The sequence below is a fragment of the Cornus florida genome, unplaced genomic scaffold (genome assembly GCF_030987335.1).
Source record: "Cornus florida cultivar Cherokee Brave unplaced genomic scaffold, ASM3098733v1 CherokeeBrave_3.0.0_Hap2_Chr08, whole genome shotgun sequence".
Classification (NCBI taxonomy): Eukaryota; Viridiplantae; Streptophyta; class Magnoliopsida; order Cornales; family Cornaceae; genus Cornus; species Cornus florida.
This window is the reverse complement of record NW_026775578.1, coordinates 38479301-38496388: the sequence shown is the minus strand read 5'-3', so window position 1 is coordinate 38496388 and position 17088 is coordinate 38479301. Positions and strand designations below refer to the sequence as shown.

The 17088-nt window shown below is 35.2% G+C and overlaps 1 pseudogene; it reads left to right on the top strand.

Moving 5' to 3' along the window:
- The first annotated feature begins 7328 nt into the window (after positions 1-7328).
- On the top strand, positions 7329-16544 carry LOC132268452 (putative F-box protein PP2-B12; annotated as a pseudogene).
- The last annotated feature ends 544 nt before the right edge of the window (positions 16545-17088 follow it).

Here is a 17088-nt window from a genome sequence, read left to right as displayed (position 1 = left end):
GCCTCTGGCGAAGTTCAGAGCCCCTGTATAGTTTTTATTTAACTACCTAGGGTTCAATTGATGTCCAAAATTAATTATAAGCATGCCTCAGATCCCAAAAACACAAAAGTTAAGCAAGTTTAAAATCAATGCAAACAGATTTTTAAGCAAGAATAACTTTAAATCACGAAATAATTTTTATACAACGATTTAAATTTAATTTAGACAAGCTTGTATGAATAATAATAACTTCAATTTTAAGTCCTAGAGACTATCTAGGTATGCACAGAACACAGGTTTAAGGAAAAGAGTAGAATAGAGACTTGCCTCTGATTTCCGGTTAGAAATCTTAAACTGTCGTCTCTAGCAACTCCGGCAACGTCAATTGTTTTTACCAATCTCTGTTGCTCCTAGTTCAACCCACAAGTATATGCCAAACTCCCCTCCTTGTTTCAGTCTTAGCTTAAGCCAAAACCCTAGCCTTCCTCTCTTTATCTCTCTCTGGATCTCTCTGTCTTTCACTACGTGAATAGGGTTTGTTTGTAACCCTATACCAACGTATAATATTGTATATATAGGCTTCACTTAAACAAATCCTAATTCTAATTCTACACCAACCATAAGTCGGCTACAACATGTGACATAAAAGTAAACCCTAATTTACAATAAGTAAAACAACTAAACGGTTAACACAAAATAATTCAATAATTACACCAATTAAATAATTAACAATTAATCAAGTAATATAATTTAATGAAATGAAATCAATTAAATAATTATTCACATTTAATAAAATAATGAATAAACAGGTAAAATAAATAAATAAAACAAATAAACAATTAATTAAATACTAGGACTTTCCTTTTAAAATTAAGGGTATTACAAATCTTCACTTTGACACTTAGCCAAATTTCTTTAATTACTTTCTGAAGCGTCTTTTTCTTCAACACTTAGAATATTCTTGGGATTAAAATCTTTTAACATTGCTCGATCAAAGCTTCATGGGCTCGAGCACTACGTACCAGGCTTGAGCATTTGGTTCTTAAGGCTCGAGCTGCAATGAATGGTGCTTGATCCTTGGGGTTAGGCACGAGGTCTGGGAGCTTAGAAATCAACTCTTCAAATTCTGACGCATTATGCTCGATCTTAAGGGTCAAGGCTTGAGCACCCTATGGTCAGGCTCGAGCACCCGTTGGTCAGGTTCGAGCCTGAAAATACAAGGTTTGAACTTTAATGCCTTGTTGATTTTTGTCTCCTTTGACTTGTAAGGCTCGAGCCTCATGACTTGGGCTCGAGCTTTGGATTTTGAATTCTTCCAAATTTCACCATTTAAACTCTCGGCTTGCTCTGGATAACCAGTAATGACACTTTCCATAATAAATTAATAATTTATTATATTTACGCAAATTAAATGCTACTAAATATGTCAGAAATGGTTTCCCATAAACACTCCATCTCGGTTTAAATAATTTTCCAACACCATCTCACTAAAACTTAAATATCTCCCAGTAGGATATGAATTTGAGAATTAAATTAATACAATTGGAAAGAAGACGAAAAATCCTTAAATTTGAGCTCAAGAATGATCCAATTTTGATTTAAGATGATTAAGTTATGACCATTTAAATTTTGTGTAATAAAACAGGCAGAATAATAGGCTGAGCTCAATCGCTATTGTGAGTGCGACTTTATCGGATCCTTCCTCTTTTGACCAGACCTAGTCAATGCTCCAGATCTGTTGTGCACTAAGATTTAGTGCACCTCACACACCTGATCAACCGCTCATAGATCTAGCCACATCAACAGCTAGATCTACAAGTACATCATATAATAACCCAATATGTTACCAGTCATAAAAAAAAAAAATTGGCATGACCTCTGCTAAAAAGGGTCCTACCACAACCTGTTGAAATGCATAAAAAATTAAAAAAAAATGTAATGGCCTCACTTGGCCTTAAACTAATCTATCATATCCTAACGCACAACGCAAATAATATAAAACATTCCCAGAACAACAGCAAACATATAAAAAGAGTACCGTTCCTCCAATTCCTTCAAAAAAAATGGAAGCGCCAATCCATTACCTAGTCCCATACTCCTTTACAAGAAACATACTCTAATTACATCAATTTACAGTCCATGAAATACAGCTGAAATCAAAAGTCCATAATTTACAACATTATACAAATTATACTAAAGTTTTACAGAATAGTCAAGATTTACATTTACAAAATATTAAAGTTCTAAAACAAAAATAGCAAAATATAAATCTCTAATCCCGTCTAAACTTGTGGTAGATGGTCGTCCGCCACCTCCTTTCTATGTCCTGAAAAATATTAATAATAAAGGGGTGAGCACAATGGCTCAGTAGGAGGTGCCTAAGACACACATCTTGTGACCCCGTGAATCCAAACAAGGAATAAGAAAAAGAACCAGGATAATACCATTTCCTGGAAAAATATAACCACAATATCAACAACAATAATCCAAGTCATAAAGGAACCATGCCATGTTGTGGAATGCAATGTCATGCAATGTCACTCCCCATTTCCAAAACTTTTTCCATTTCCTCACTTTTCAAACCGTTAATGTAACTTATCCCTCGGTGACCCCTTAGCGACATGAGAGAAGGATTGGCTGCTGTCCCTGACCCTCGGTAACCCCCCGGCGTCATTTGAGGCCCAGATAGCTCAACCACGCTAGGACAATCTCCCTAGTTCCCTTCCCTCTAGGTTACATTAACACCACGGACCTTCGGTACCCCCTTGGCGTCCGGGTTTTTCATAAAAACCTTTCCAAAACTTATTTTCCCAAAATTTTCTTCTTCTTCTTCTTCTTCTTTTTTTTTTTTTTTCAAAACGTTTCTTTCTCATTCCATGCCCAATGACATGCATGCATGCATCATGCCATGTTAATAATCATCATTTTACAACTAATTCAAAATTAAACTACATAGCATGCTTTACAAGAAATTCCAAGAAAATTACATCATGCTTTCATTCAACCATAATCTAGCATGGTAGGCATATAAAACATGAATTTAACTCATTCAAGTATGTGATTTCATGTAGCATCAAGTAGAACACATAATCACACATTTTATTTACAACAATTTATACCCTTAAAGGAAAAATCAACACAAATAACATGATAGGAAACAAATTATAGGAATTAATTCACAAAAGTGCAAGACAACATGAATTAGGAACCCAAATGGGTTTAAAATTTTGAAATCCCTAGAGTTGGCCAAATAAGGAATTGTTTACACCCACGCGTAGATTTTGCCGTGCTCTCCGATTTGCCACAAACAGCACCCAAAAATTCCCACAAATGAGGGAGAAATCAAAGCTTGAGTTTGTGGAGAAAAGAAAAAGAAAAAGAAAAGAAAAGAGGGGAAATGAGGTTGTTGTCGGGGTAAGAGCAAAATGGGACCAAAAAAATGGTCTCCTAGCCTTTAAGTGTAATAATGGTGGGTCCCACCTTCAATTTTTTTTTTACTTTTATTTTATTTTTATTTTTTTTTTCCCCTTTTTCTTTTCTTTCTTTTTTCTCTAAATATTCAGCTGGCAGCACTCATTCTTCTTATCTCATGGCAGATGCAATATATATATATATATAATATAAATGCATACAAGACCACATCAAGCTCCTTAGTGGACCCCACGAAAAAATATCAAAAGTTCAAAACCCATTTATCTTCCAACAATTTCGTCTACCTGCTGCTCCATTTTGCTGCAATCTCTATCAGGTCAAGAAAAACAATATAATTTCAATTGCAACAAAAATAAATTAAATAGCTTAATCATGAATCTCCAATTTAAAATTAAATAAAACAACTAAAAATCATGAAATAAATAAATTAAAGTCTTAAAAAAAATTCGGGTTATTACATTCTCCGCCACTTAAAAAGAATTTCGTCCCCGAAATTCAGATCCAACAGTCTTCGTATACCCGAAAACACCAATAACCACAAAACAAAATCCAAATCCTTACCCCAGGCGATGTGAGATACCGTGATATGTAAGACGTTGCGGTAGCTGTCAGTGCTAATCACCCGCCCACACACTCCGTAATCGTTGTGGTAGCTAGTCGATGCGTTACACGCCCACAAAAAAAACAATAATAAACCCGGGCTACCTACCCAATCACACTAACTAACCATCCTAGTAACTTCCGGTGAACGCCATCCACCCACACACACCCGGCTATGAGTGGTAGCTAACCAGTATTATACACTCGTCCATTCACACCCGTCTACATCATCACTACACTCACAATTCCGACTGGGTACAAGCTAATAAAATCCTCAATTCATTCAGATACAAATACATCACTACAATCCCATTATCATAAGAAAAATGTCATCTTTTATACAAAATCAATTTCCTCAAATATATACAAAATTCTCCAAATAAATAAATTAAATCTCGCAACGCCAACTCATCCACCTAAGCCCGAAACTAGCAATCCACATTTATTTTCGGTACCTTAAACTGGAAGGTGGTGAGACGGAAAGTCCCAGTAAGAAAAACCATAACAAGAATTTCAATAATCAATTATTGTACCGCAAACCATTTATCGGACACATGGTCCTACCTAACGCACCTCGTTACCTGAGACAAACCATTTGAATCTACACTGTTACACCTACACGACGCACAGTACCATGCTGTCGCTATCCCTGACAAGTCAAATCAATCATTGACCTTTGACCCGACATCGCGCTAAAGAGGGACCGATTCAAGAGAAATGGTTAGCCAGGCCATCCTTATCCTCGATCCGATTTCAGCACAGACGTCATTCAAGTCCTTAGGTCTAAACCTCAAACACAGTCACACACAGTCCACAAAACAACCATGAGATTCACTCACTATCATCCATTGCTCTACATTACCATAACGACTATACAGTCACATACCTACTCTAAAAATCCCAATCATACTTTAGTCACACAATCCCCTAACAAGTTAAAAATAACACAGCACCAACGTCACAATCATCTATCAGCATAAAAGCTCTCTAATGATTTCATAGCACCCATACCAGGTAAACGACTCCATAACATCATTCGATTCAATTCTTACTTCTTAAAAACACACAATACGACGGTCTCATGCCTGAAACCTCAAAACCAAAGTCAATCACTTCTATTATTCCCAAATAGAATCACGCATTCACTCTCTACCTATATAGCACTTAAACAATACCAACACTTGTCCTAAAGACACTGCTTAAATCAAATATCAATAAAAATATCCGAGTACACGACTCACATCACATCACCTAATCATCCTCAAACTACCGTTCACGACACATCCCCTAGCCATCACCGATAGCACTAAACATTGGCAACATAATCCCTATTCGGCAACTCGTGCGGTCAAAACCACTCTTAAAACAAGCACCACTAAGAACCAATGACTTTATCTCCCTCCGTGAAAGTGAGTCAGCCAAATCAATCAAACCTTTACTGATAATCTCTAACAACATAACAAACCATATACACAGGTCCGTCCACAAACGAACGCGTACAACTCCTAAATGGAGAACAAGACTCACGACGAACGACGTCCCTGCTAGGACTAGAATAAACGGAAAGGGTAACAAACCCCGCTCTCACAAGAGACTGACAACTCGCACCTGAATGCACCCGACCCCTTATCACTCGTTACACACCAATCGTCCAACCATAAACACCCAATCCCACCCGAGATAAACTGAACTTTCCATACGTAAAGAGAAGAACCAACTGGAAACACATACGGGACTACGACTTCAATTCTAGGTGACCTCGCCACCAACAAACCATCATACACTGTCAATACAGAAACCTCGCATACGATACACCGCGATACATATGCTAACCAAAACCAATCAGATCCATACTACTCATTCGTCGAGTACTAAGATATAACTCACAACACAACCATCATATAAAAGCGTCAATGCCCACAACATACCAACACTAAAAACGATCACAGCCCTTCGGACACCGCGTCCCGTTCTGTCTAGAATCAGTCACTCCCAACAGACAATCTCTACGTCATAAAATGACACTTAACCATCCACTTCATCTCTACCTACCTAGGCGACACTGCCTCGATCACCGTGTGCATAAGACCCGTAACCTCAGTCACAATAACCCATTGACTCTTCAAAAGAAAAAGATGCCTACATAGCAACACCTCTCTCTTTGGTTCTAAAGACTAAACTAACCACAATTGCCTCAATTGGCGCACAATCCCATCACTTACTTAACAACATACGACAACACTTACAATCCTAAACCACATCCAGATCATACCTTAAACCATTCTACTCATCATCACTAAACATCACACCTTAACACCCTCACTGCCATTCATACAAATTAACAGTTCAAAACTATCATCTCACCGGACCATCAAGTTACTACCAAACAATTCTTCTTCCAACATCCTCAAAATAACACCACCATCATAATAGAGTAAGCACCACTCTCGATACTCCTCACAATGACCACTATTTACCACTAGAAAAGGACCTCCATATTGTCAAAAAAAATTTTCTTCATATTTATACGAGTTAGATAAACATTCACACATATTTTACTGTACAAATTATTCATTAGAGACTAAAATTCTTACATTTCAATTGAGAAATGACCTATGGGTACCTTTGTATTATACTTTTCTTGATTAATAAAATATAAATATTAAATACTAAATAATAGCAGTATCCATAGAAAATTTATATAACATTTAATTTGTTTTTTTAAATTGTTTAAGTAAATGAATTTTTAGACATTCTCGGTCTCAAATCCTAGGATTATTTTCTATAAATTAAAAAAAGAAAAAGTAAAAAGTGAACAAACAATTTTTTATTTTTTATTACTGTTTATTTTTGATTCATAATTGACAGGTTCACCATTATTGTTAATTCAACGGGTGATTGGTGAACACGTGTCGTGATGAAAGCGCGAAGACACATATATATTACATACATATGTGTGTGCATTGTATTGTATTGAAATCGGTCGCCGGACATGGATTTCTGCTGCTCTCTGCTTCCATCACTTCTCTCTCCAGTCTATATTATACCGGTGAATGCATATATCCGGATTTCTGCTGCTCTCTGCTTCCATCACTTCTCTCTCCAGTCTATATTATATCGGTGATTTCTGCTGCTCTCTGCTTCCATCACTTCTCTCTCCAGTCTATATTATACCGGTGAATGCATATATAGTCTATATTATATCGGTGATTTCTGCTGCTCTCTGCTTCCATCACTTCTCTCTCCAGTCTATATTATACCGGTGAATGCATATATATATGCATTCACCGGTATAATATAGACTGGAGAGAGAAGTGATGGAAGCAGAGAGCAGCAGAAACCCATGTCCGGCGACCGATTTCAACACATTGCCGGAGAATGCATAGCGAACATGTTTTCTCTGGCGAGTGCTCCAGAGACTTGCCGGCTTTCGTTGGTGGCTTCCACTTTCCGGTCGGCTGCGGAATCTGACACAGTTTGGGAGAGATTTCTGCCGTCAGATTATCAGGACATCATTGCCCGAGCTTCCGATTCTTCTCCGCCGGTTTTCACATCTAAGAAAGAGCTTTATCTGAGCCTCTCCGATCATCCCCTCATCGTCGATGGTGGGACTAAGGTAAAATATCAAGTTTCACACTGTATTGTTTGATTGTGAGTAGAAATGAATGATGTGTAATTTAGGGAAATATGTTCAAGATTTTAATTTACTTTTGTCCAAATTTTTTTTTATTTTTTTATCTCTGTCGAATATTCCTCTTCTTGACAGAGGCTAAAAAAATTATATATATTTACAAAAAATAATGAATAAATTTCCTCTTTTGACAGGATCTATATATCTATATATATATATATCTATATATATATTGAATAAAATATCTCTTTGGGCACAATCCAAAAAAAAATATAGTAAGGAAATATATATATATATATATATATATATATATATATATATATATATGTCTGATTGTGATTAGTCATGAATGATGTGTGATTTTCTGTTTCTGTGGAAAATAAGGTCAAGTTTTTGATGGGTTTAGGGGCTTAATATATTCAATATTTTAATGGGATTAGACTTTAGGGTTTAGTGTGTGTGTATATATATATATATATAATTTTAATGGGATTAGAGATGAATGATTGTGATCAGGACGAGTTCTCCTTCAAAATTTTAAAACATAAAATGCAATTATGGTTTAGACAAAGATTTGAGTATTTGCAGGAAGGTGTTTTTTTTTTTTTTTTTTTTTTTGGAGAAAATAAGTTTGAATTGATAACTATTGGTGTTGTGAATTATGAATATATGTAGGGGAATCAATTTATGGTAATTCCTTTATCATCAATTGTGCATACAAATTATTAATCATACACTGTTCAGAGAAGGCAGCAGAGGAAAATTTTACACCCTCTTAACTTTTGACAATTTGGGAGAGATTTCTCAAACATGTCAGCCTAAGCGTATACCATCGTACCAAACAGTGGAATCTCTTCATAATCATAAAGTGTGGACAGAAGTTGACTAAAGAATGTGCATAGAAATCATGGAGTGTGGCAAATTAGAAAAAGCCCCAACTCTTGCAGACCAAGAACCTACATTCTCACACTTGTCAGTCTAGCTTTTACCATCATACCAAGTAATAGAATGCTACATAATATTGTTGGAAAAATATATGCTTAATGTGATTTTTAAAATATAATAACCTTTATACTAATATGTCATGAGATAATTAACAATATGCTAATAAATCATTAATTAAATATGCAACTCTATATTTAATTAAATATGCAAAATAAAGCAATAAAATAATAATAATATACAAGGAATGAACCTGGACCGAGGCTAGTATTGGATACTATATCCTTAAGACAGATTCGCCCCGCTATGGTGCTAACGGACTCAGTGTCGTTTATCTCCCAGGATACAACGGTCTACATCCACCAGTAGCAGCACTACAAACTCGTGGATATGGCGAACCTTCTTCGTGTAATACTCTCTCTGACTCAAAAATGCATCTATGCTATATAAATGCTGAATTGGGTGCAATTCGAATCAAATGGTTCGGACCAATCTTAATATGGCTCGATGAAATTGGATTAAGGTCTAAGTGGTTCGGACCACTTAACCTATGGTTTGAACTCACTTGGGTTGGGTTCAAGTCTAGAAAGGGAGATAAAAGAAAATGAAAATGAACAATTTGCAAATGATCCAAAGGGGGGTATTTATAGAAACAGAAATGTCCTTTCGGATGGGGTGTATCTCTTCATTATTGGACACAACCATTGCAATGGTTCACATGGTGTCTGTTCACCACTAGACACATCTATTCTAATAAGTTGCAATGGTTCACATAGTGTCTGTTCACCAATAGACACATCCATTCCAATAGGTTGCAATGTGCCTTTTCGAGTAGGTGCAACCATGGGTCATGATGGTTCGGAAAAAGGTGTAACCTTTTGAAAAATTAAAAAGTGGTTTTTTAATTTAAAAGGTGTAACCCTTTAGAAAAGCTAAAATATGGTTTTTTAATTTAAAAGGTGTAACCTTTTAAAAAAACTAAAAAGTAATTTTTTTAATTCAATAACCTCCCACCCAAAAAACTCACTCATTTGTGAAACCTATTTAAATAAGCCCAGCTCAAAATTAGGCCCAATCCAAAATTCCAAAAAAGAATAATCTGGACTTTACAATTAGGCCCAAGCCCAAATCCTAAACTCAGCTTATTTAAATTTCAATTTGTTTCAACATTTTTTCCATGTGGGACAAACACTTCCCACATTTTGCATACCCATTTAGGCTTATCAAAATACCACACTTTGGAGCTAATTTCTCATTCATCCGGAAACGGATTTCAGAAAGTAAATATACCACGTTCATCTCCTTGCGGAGAGAAACGCGCTTGTCTAGAAATCCGAAAAAAATTATTAGCGGAATCTATTTCAAATCTCATCCAAAGTTTATGTTTTTAATGCCCCCATTTCTAACAATCCCCCACATGAATGGAAATTTGCGTAAAATGCAAAAGATGATCATGCAGACACTAGAGAGAGTATAGTCGAAAAGTTACTGCATCAGGATAGGTGGCTTTTGGCTTTGAGCCTTCCCTAGTGTATTGCTGTCGGATTTACTGGCTAACCAGTGAACGCGATGTCTTAAACTGTTCAACTGTTTGTGTAAACCAAGACAATAACAAACACACAGTAGCTTTCCTCACAAAGTTGGTTCTCATTGTTGTGTTCATTTTGGCCCTGAACAAGTCCTGGTATTCAATGAGTGCTCTTGAAAACTTAGCCTTTATAGTTCTCATAGAAATGGCCCCACTTCACACTCATATAGGTGACTTCTTATTAAGAGTATCCTACCAAACCCCACTTGAATTTTCAAGGTATAAGAGTCATTAAAAGCGAAGCTTATCCTAATCATCGCTGTAGGTAGCACTGTCTCATCATATAAATGGGTAGAAGATTTATATCTTCCCAGTGCTTCTGGTGAGTCACTCAGAATTTCTGTTGTCCCTTTGAACCTAGATCTTGGGATCTCTAGTCAGCTAGGTTGGGTTTCCATTAAGGTGACTCGTTAGCTTTCGGCTTTAAACCCCATTCCCCTTGATGAACTGTACAATTGCTCTCTAGTACAACCTTCAATTTTATATGTGGCCACAAGGTTGTGTTTAGAAATATTACACTCTGCAGAGATTTCTCCAGGTGAGAGCAACTGTATACTTTGTGCCCTAAAATTGCTTAATGTTAGCAATATCATTTTCTTTAGTGGCACAGGTGTAGACTTACTTTGAATTTTCCTCTAGGTGAAGTCTATTGACTTCCCTATTTGATTTATTCAAAGTTTCTAACTTTAAGTTATATTAATAACATAGAACTATACCTTTAATATAAAAGACATATCCACTATTGGATTTGAAGTCTTTAATATCCCATATCCAGATTGCATCACTGTTACACCTCCAATTTAGTTATATATCTTGATCTATGCAATATTGGATTTAGGGTGTATCTCAACTACCCAATTTATTATTTTTTCAGTGATCCGATCCTAGATTGAAAATGTGCAATTAAACACAGTTATTAAGATGTCTTGCAATCTCAACCAATGATATACTTTGGCTAGTATTTATATTTAAGATTTACATCTACAAAAGTTAGTTAGACTTTTATTGTCATAACTAGTATTATCTCAATCTCACTCTATTGAGAATATACTATGTTATTAGATGTTAAATCTTTCATATCAAATATACTAATTAGTATATCATTAATTTTTTTTAAGGCATACAATGACTTATACATCACATTTATGTCATTGTCTTGGTACTAGCTTTAATCCACTCAAGGACTTATAAGCTTGCACACTTTACTCTTCAACTAGAACAAATAACTCAGCTCTTCCACTGGAAAAAGAACTTTTCTAGTTGTTCTATAATGTTTTCCTCATAGGAAACAACATGCACTATTGTTATAATACTATAAATGCTTGGTTCTATCCAAAATTTCTTAGGATTAAGAACCCTACATTTATAAGTATTTCTTATTTGGTAAGGTAACTCATAACAAATTTTATCTATGGACAATATCCCCCCACAACTTTAAGATAATCCTGAAATTTTATATATGATATATTTCTTATGGTTTTCTAACTCTTGAAATACCATATATTAAATATTTCACCCCATCTACCTTTCCAAGGTTCTATATTCGTTTTTCAACAAGCATGTCTAACAGTCTCTAGTGCATATGTATTCACTTTATCTCTAACTTGTTTTTATAATATGTTACTAACGTTATTGTGAATTAATGCTAGAGATATGGGCTTTAATTAATATTTGCTTCTACATCTCTTGTATTTATGAATTGAGTTATTCATGTTAAGTTAGTCATATTAACATGTCATAACCTTTCATGTGTCACACATCACATAACTCAATCATTTAAGTAAATAATTATCTTATTATTTAAGTTTTGGATACAATCACCACAGAGTGAGCACTCACTTCTCAAGTATTATTACACACTCTTCTCATATCTCACTACTAAGTTATGATGAGCACCCACTTTTTAGTTATTACCGCTAGCTTGAAGTTAAGTTTGTTTAGCTAGCAATTCTAGTAGCTTATAACTTTAGTACACACTTATCTAAGTGGTCTATCTTGGTAGTAGAGTAATTTGTTTTGAAGAATATTCTTCAAAAACTACTACTTTACAAGTAGTATTATTCCCTCCTACATGAGCAGATATGATGTATAGCTCAAATAGCTTATGGCTAAAATGGCTACTCATTACCCTCATGTTTTTTTACTATCAAGTTAAGAGGTAGAACCAACTGTCAGTTTTTTTATCTTCCTCTTAGGTTTTGTGCACCTCATTAATCATTTTAGCTTATACCTAAGCTAACTAGTTTGTAACTCGATAACATTTTAGCTTTTAGCTAAATTGTATATTAGAGCTAACTAGCTTGATTTAGCTTGTCTAGGTGTACTTGCTTAGTGTATCCATAACATTTTCCATTAAATTCTTTCGAGTTATTGGAAAATTTTCTCTGATTCAGCCCATTTACAGCTATACGTGTCTTAAACACTAGTATAGATCGTTTTCCTTTGACTATCAGAAGAGTTGACATAGTTGGACTAGTCCATTCATACAAAATTCAATAATATCACATATTAAATAAATTATGTTGTTAATTTGAATTACAATACACGTTAAGTAATTCAACTACATAGTTCAATATTATAGTATAAAATGAAAGTAAACATTTATAAAAATAATATTAAACTTGCATAACAATATAGTTTCATAAGAAATAATAATAATCAAGAGAAGAATTTGCTTCCTTAAAACTTTATGGCTTATTCTCTAATAAACATGCTAGAAAATCAGGAATAAAAGATTTAGACGTTCTAACCTTCTTACTACCTCTAAGCTCATCTTTATTTTCATTGTATGATTTATGCACAAGGAAATGATATGCAATACTGTTATGAGCATAACCTATCAAAGGTTTTATGTGTGGGGACTGTGCACTTGTAGCTCGCCTAGTGTGGTAGCCTGTTAGTGCCTCTTGCACCCGTCCACGACAGACTCACCTACAAGGTTGTCACATTTTAGGACCACTTTAACCTTTCATAAGAGTAGGATCTGCAACCTTAAATAGACACCCCCACACTTTTAAGAATTTATAGAAAGGTTTTCAACCTTTCCATAATTCATATGATGTCACATTTCTAAGGTTTCATCTTTGCTTCGTGGCAAATACACATAACGGTATCTTGTGCAACCAATGATAAAAGTAACGAAGAACATTTTTCCACCTCTAGTTGGTACATGTTTAAGGTAATGTCATATACTTCATAATATCATATTACAAAATTAAATAATTCAGCCAATAATGAATAATTCAATAATCTACTTATATAACATGCTTCAATTTCACATAATATTGAATGCATTAATATTTAACATATTATCATATAATAATGTATATAACATTATTTTATCATATCTCAACTATTATTATAATATCTACTTGTTTATATCTTAAATAGAAACATATAATAAAATCTACGCAAGGAAGGAGTCTGTCTTAAGATTGTTGGAAAAATATATGCTTAATGTGACTTTTAAGATATAATAACCCTTATACTAATATGTCATGAGATAATTAACAATATGCTAATAAATCATTAATTAAATATGCAACTCTATATTTAATTAAATATGCAAAATAAAGCAATAAAATAATAATAATATGCAAGGAATGAACCTGGACCGAGGCTAGTATTGGATACTATGTCCTTAAGACAGATTCGCCCCGTTATTGTGCTAACGGACTCAGTGGCGTTTATCTCCCAGGATACAACGGTCTACATCCACCAGTAGCAGCACTACAAACTCGTGGATACGGCGAACCTTCTCCGTGTAATACTCTCTCTGACTCAAAAATGCATCTATGCTATATAAATGCTGAATTGGGTGCAATTCGAATCAAATGGTTCGGACCAATCTTAATATAGCTCGATGAAATTGGATTAAGGTCTAAGTGGTTCGGACCACTTAACCTATGGTTTGAACTCACTTGGGTTGGGTTCAAGTCTAGAAAGGGAGATAGAAGAAAATGAAAATGAACAATTTGCAAATGATCCAAATGGGGGTATTTATAGAAACAGAAATGTCTTTTCGGATTGGGTGTATCTCTTCATTATTGGATGCAACCATTGCAATGGTTCACATGGTATCTGTTCACCACTAGACACATCTATTCCAATAAGTTGCAATGGTTCACATGGTGTCTGTTCACCAATAGACACATCCATTCCAATAGGTTGCAATGTGCCTTTTCGAGTGGGTGCAACCATAGGTCATGATGGTTCGGAAAAAGGTGTAACCCTTTGAAAAACTAAAAAGTGGTTTTTTAATTTAAAAGGTGTAACCCTTTAGAAAAACTAAAATATGGTTTTTTAATTTAAAAGGTGTAACCTTTTAGAAAAATTAAAAAGTAGTTTTTTTAATTCAAAAAATCAACCACCCAAAAAACTCACTCATTTGTGAAACCCATTTAAATAAGCCCAGCCCAAAATTAGGCCCAATCCAAAATTCCAAAAAAGAATAATCTGGACTTTACAATTAGGCTCAAGCTCAAGCCCAAATCCTAAACTCAGCTTATTTAAATTTCAATTTGTTTCAACATTTTTTCCATGTGGGACAAACACTTCCCACATTTTGCATACCCATTTAGGCTTATCAAAATATCACACTTTGGAGCTAATTTCTTATTCATCCGGAAACGGATTTCAGAAAGTAAATATACCACGTTCATCTCCTTGCGGAGAGAAACGCGCTTGTCTAGAAATCCGAAAAAAATTATTAGCGGAATCTATTTCAAATCTCATCCAAAGTTTATGTTTTTAATGCCCCTATTTCCAACAAATATTAGACTTACATTATACTGTGCAAGATCCATATACTGTGAATAGAAATTTACTTGGAAGGCTAAACATGAGCATCTTCAAATGGGGAGACATGACATCAGATCACTGTAGACACCGGAAGTCTTAATTGTCAAACTATAAGTTCGCGAGAATCCGAACACTCCCCAAATTATTTGCAAGTGTGATGAATTTTGGTTCAAAATGGATACAACAAGTATTTCGAATAATATTGTTGCGAGTGAAGGTGGATACTGAGCATTGGCGTATTCTGTCTCAGGGCCTTGCTTACCAGCATTTGAGGGAAAAATAAACTACTTGTCTGCTTCTGTTCCTTTTGCTTCTCTCTACTTGCTTGTTTAATACTAATACCAAATATCTATTTTCTCAGTTAGTAGCTGCAATCTCCCAATATGTTGTATCACTAGTTAATTATGGATAATCATTTATAGTGTTCAAATAGAGAACCCTTGAATCACGTGTAAGCTATGCCTAACACAACAAATTTCGGGTTGGTTATGAATCTGGTTGTGTTGCAAAACAGCCTGTCAAAAGCCATCTTTGCTGGTGATTGCAGACTCGTGTTATTCATTAGTACTGCAGCATAACATGTAATTCTTGTTATCTTTGTTTTGTACCTTTTGAGTTGAATCATATGATTCACAGGGTGGAGTTGGCGTTTCTGTTTTGGAGCTTTGGTTCTTTCTAGTCTTTTTCTCTCTCTGAATGTCCATTTGGGTGGCTGTAATTTACTTTATACACAGTGTTTGCTTCAGTTTTCATTTTAATCTCTCTCTAACTTCTCATTAGTGGCATTAAGCAGAGTTTTTCATTGGATAAATGGAGTGGGAAGAAATGTTTCATGTTAGCTGCAAGATCCCTCACAATTGTTTATGGTGATACACCTATGTATTGGAGATGGATTTCTCTACCCGAGTCCAGGTCTATCTCTCACACTGGGCTGTTCTTTTCTTCGTTTGTTTTCTCCATGTATGGTGTTAATTAATTCAATGAAACCAAATTTACAAAATCAGATTCGCTGAGGTGGCAGAGCTTGTCGATGTGTGTTGGCTTGAAATTCTTGGGAGGATAAGTACTCGGATGATATCGCCTGACACAAACTATGCAGCTTACCTTGTGTTCAAGTGGACGAAAAGAGTATATGGATTTAAATCCCAACCAGTAGAGGTTTGGGTAGGAGTTCGTGGGATTGAAGAGGAATTAAGGAGTTTTTATCTGGATCCTAATGGAGGGCAGGGGCGTCGAACTCATATTGTACCAAGACGAAGAGGGCGAATGGGGATTTTCAACCGCACCCTTACTAAGATGCAGAGACCACAAGTCGCCATGCCAAGTGAAAGCAGCGATCAATGTCCGAAGGAGAGAGGAGACGGGTGGTTGGAGATGGTGTTGGGTGACTATCTTTACAAGAGTGGAGAAGATGGGGAACTAGAAATATGTTTGCAAGAAGTGAAGGGTGGCAACTGGAAAAGTGGCCTCATTCTTCAAGGAATTGAAATCAGGCCTAAGAATAGTAAATAAATGAAAAGGTAATGTGCAAAACAACCCCTTGTTATATGTAGAATCTATACCCCCATCCCCCACCCCTTACATTTCCCAAAAAAAAAAAAAAAACACTGATTTCATTTTTTAGGGGTATTTTGGGGGGATTTATAAATAAAAAAAGTTGGTCAAATTTGACACTTGACGACAGATATGAGGTGCAATTTGGGCATATTTTCAAATGCTAGAGATTTACGTGCACATACTAAAGCAGGTGTGTTTTTTCGCACATTTTTTATAGTAGGATTTTTTTTCACTGTACCCTAAATGAAATCAAGAATGTATATATTTGTAGCCACTTTCCATAAAATGTATATATTTGTAACAACTTCCCATTTTTTTGGAATTGAATTGGCTGTTGGAACTTAGTGCATGTCCATGCTATGTGTGATATATTATGATGCGTTTGCAGCCTTCTTGTTCTTTTATGATGTTTGAATAGCAGAAAATTTGAGCTATGTCCGTTAGCATATTTTTGTGTTCACATGATATTTTTAAGTAAACAAGTTATATTAAGTTAAACAAGTTGTCAGTCTCCACTCGAGAACACAAAAAAGTATTATACACATCAAAATACTTGTAA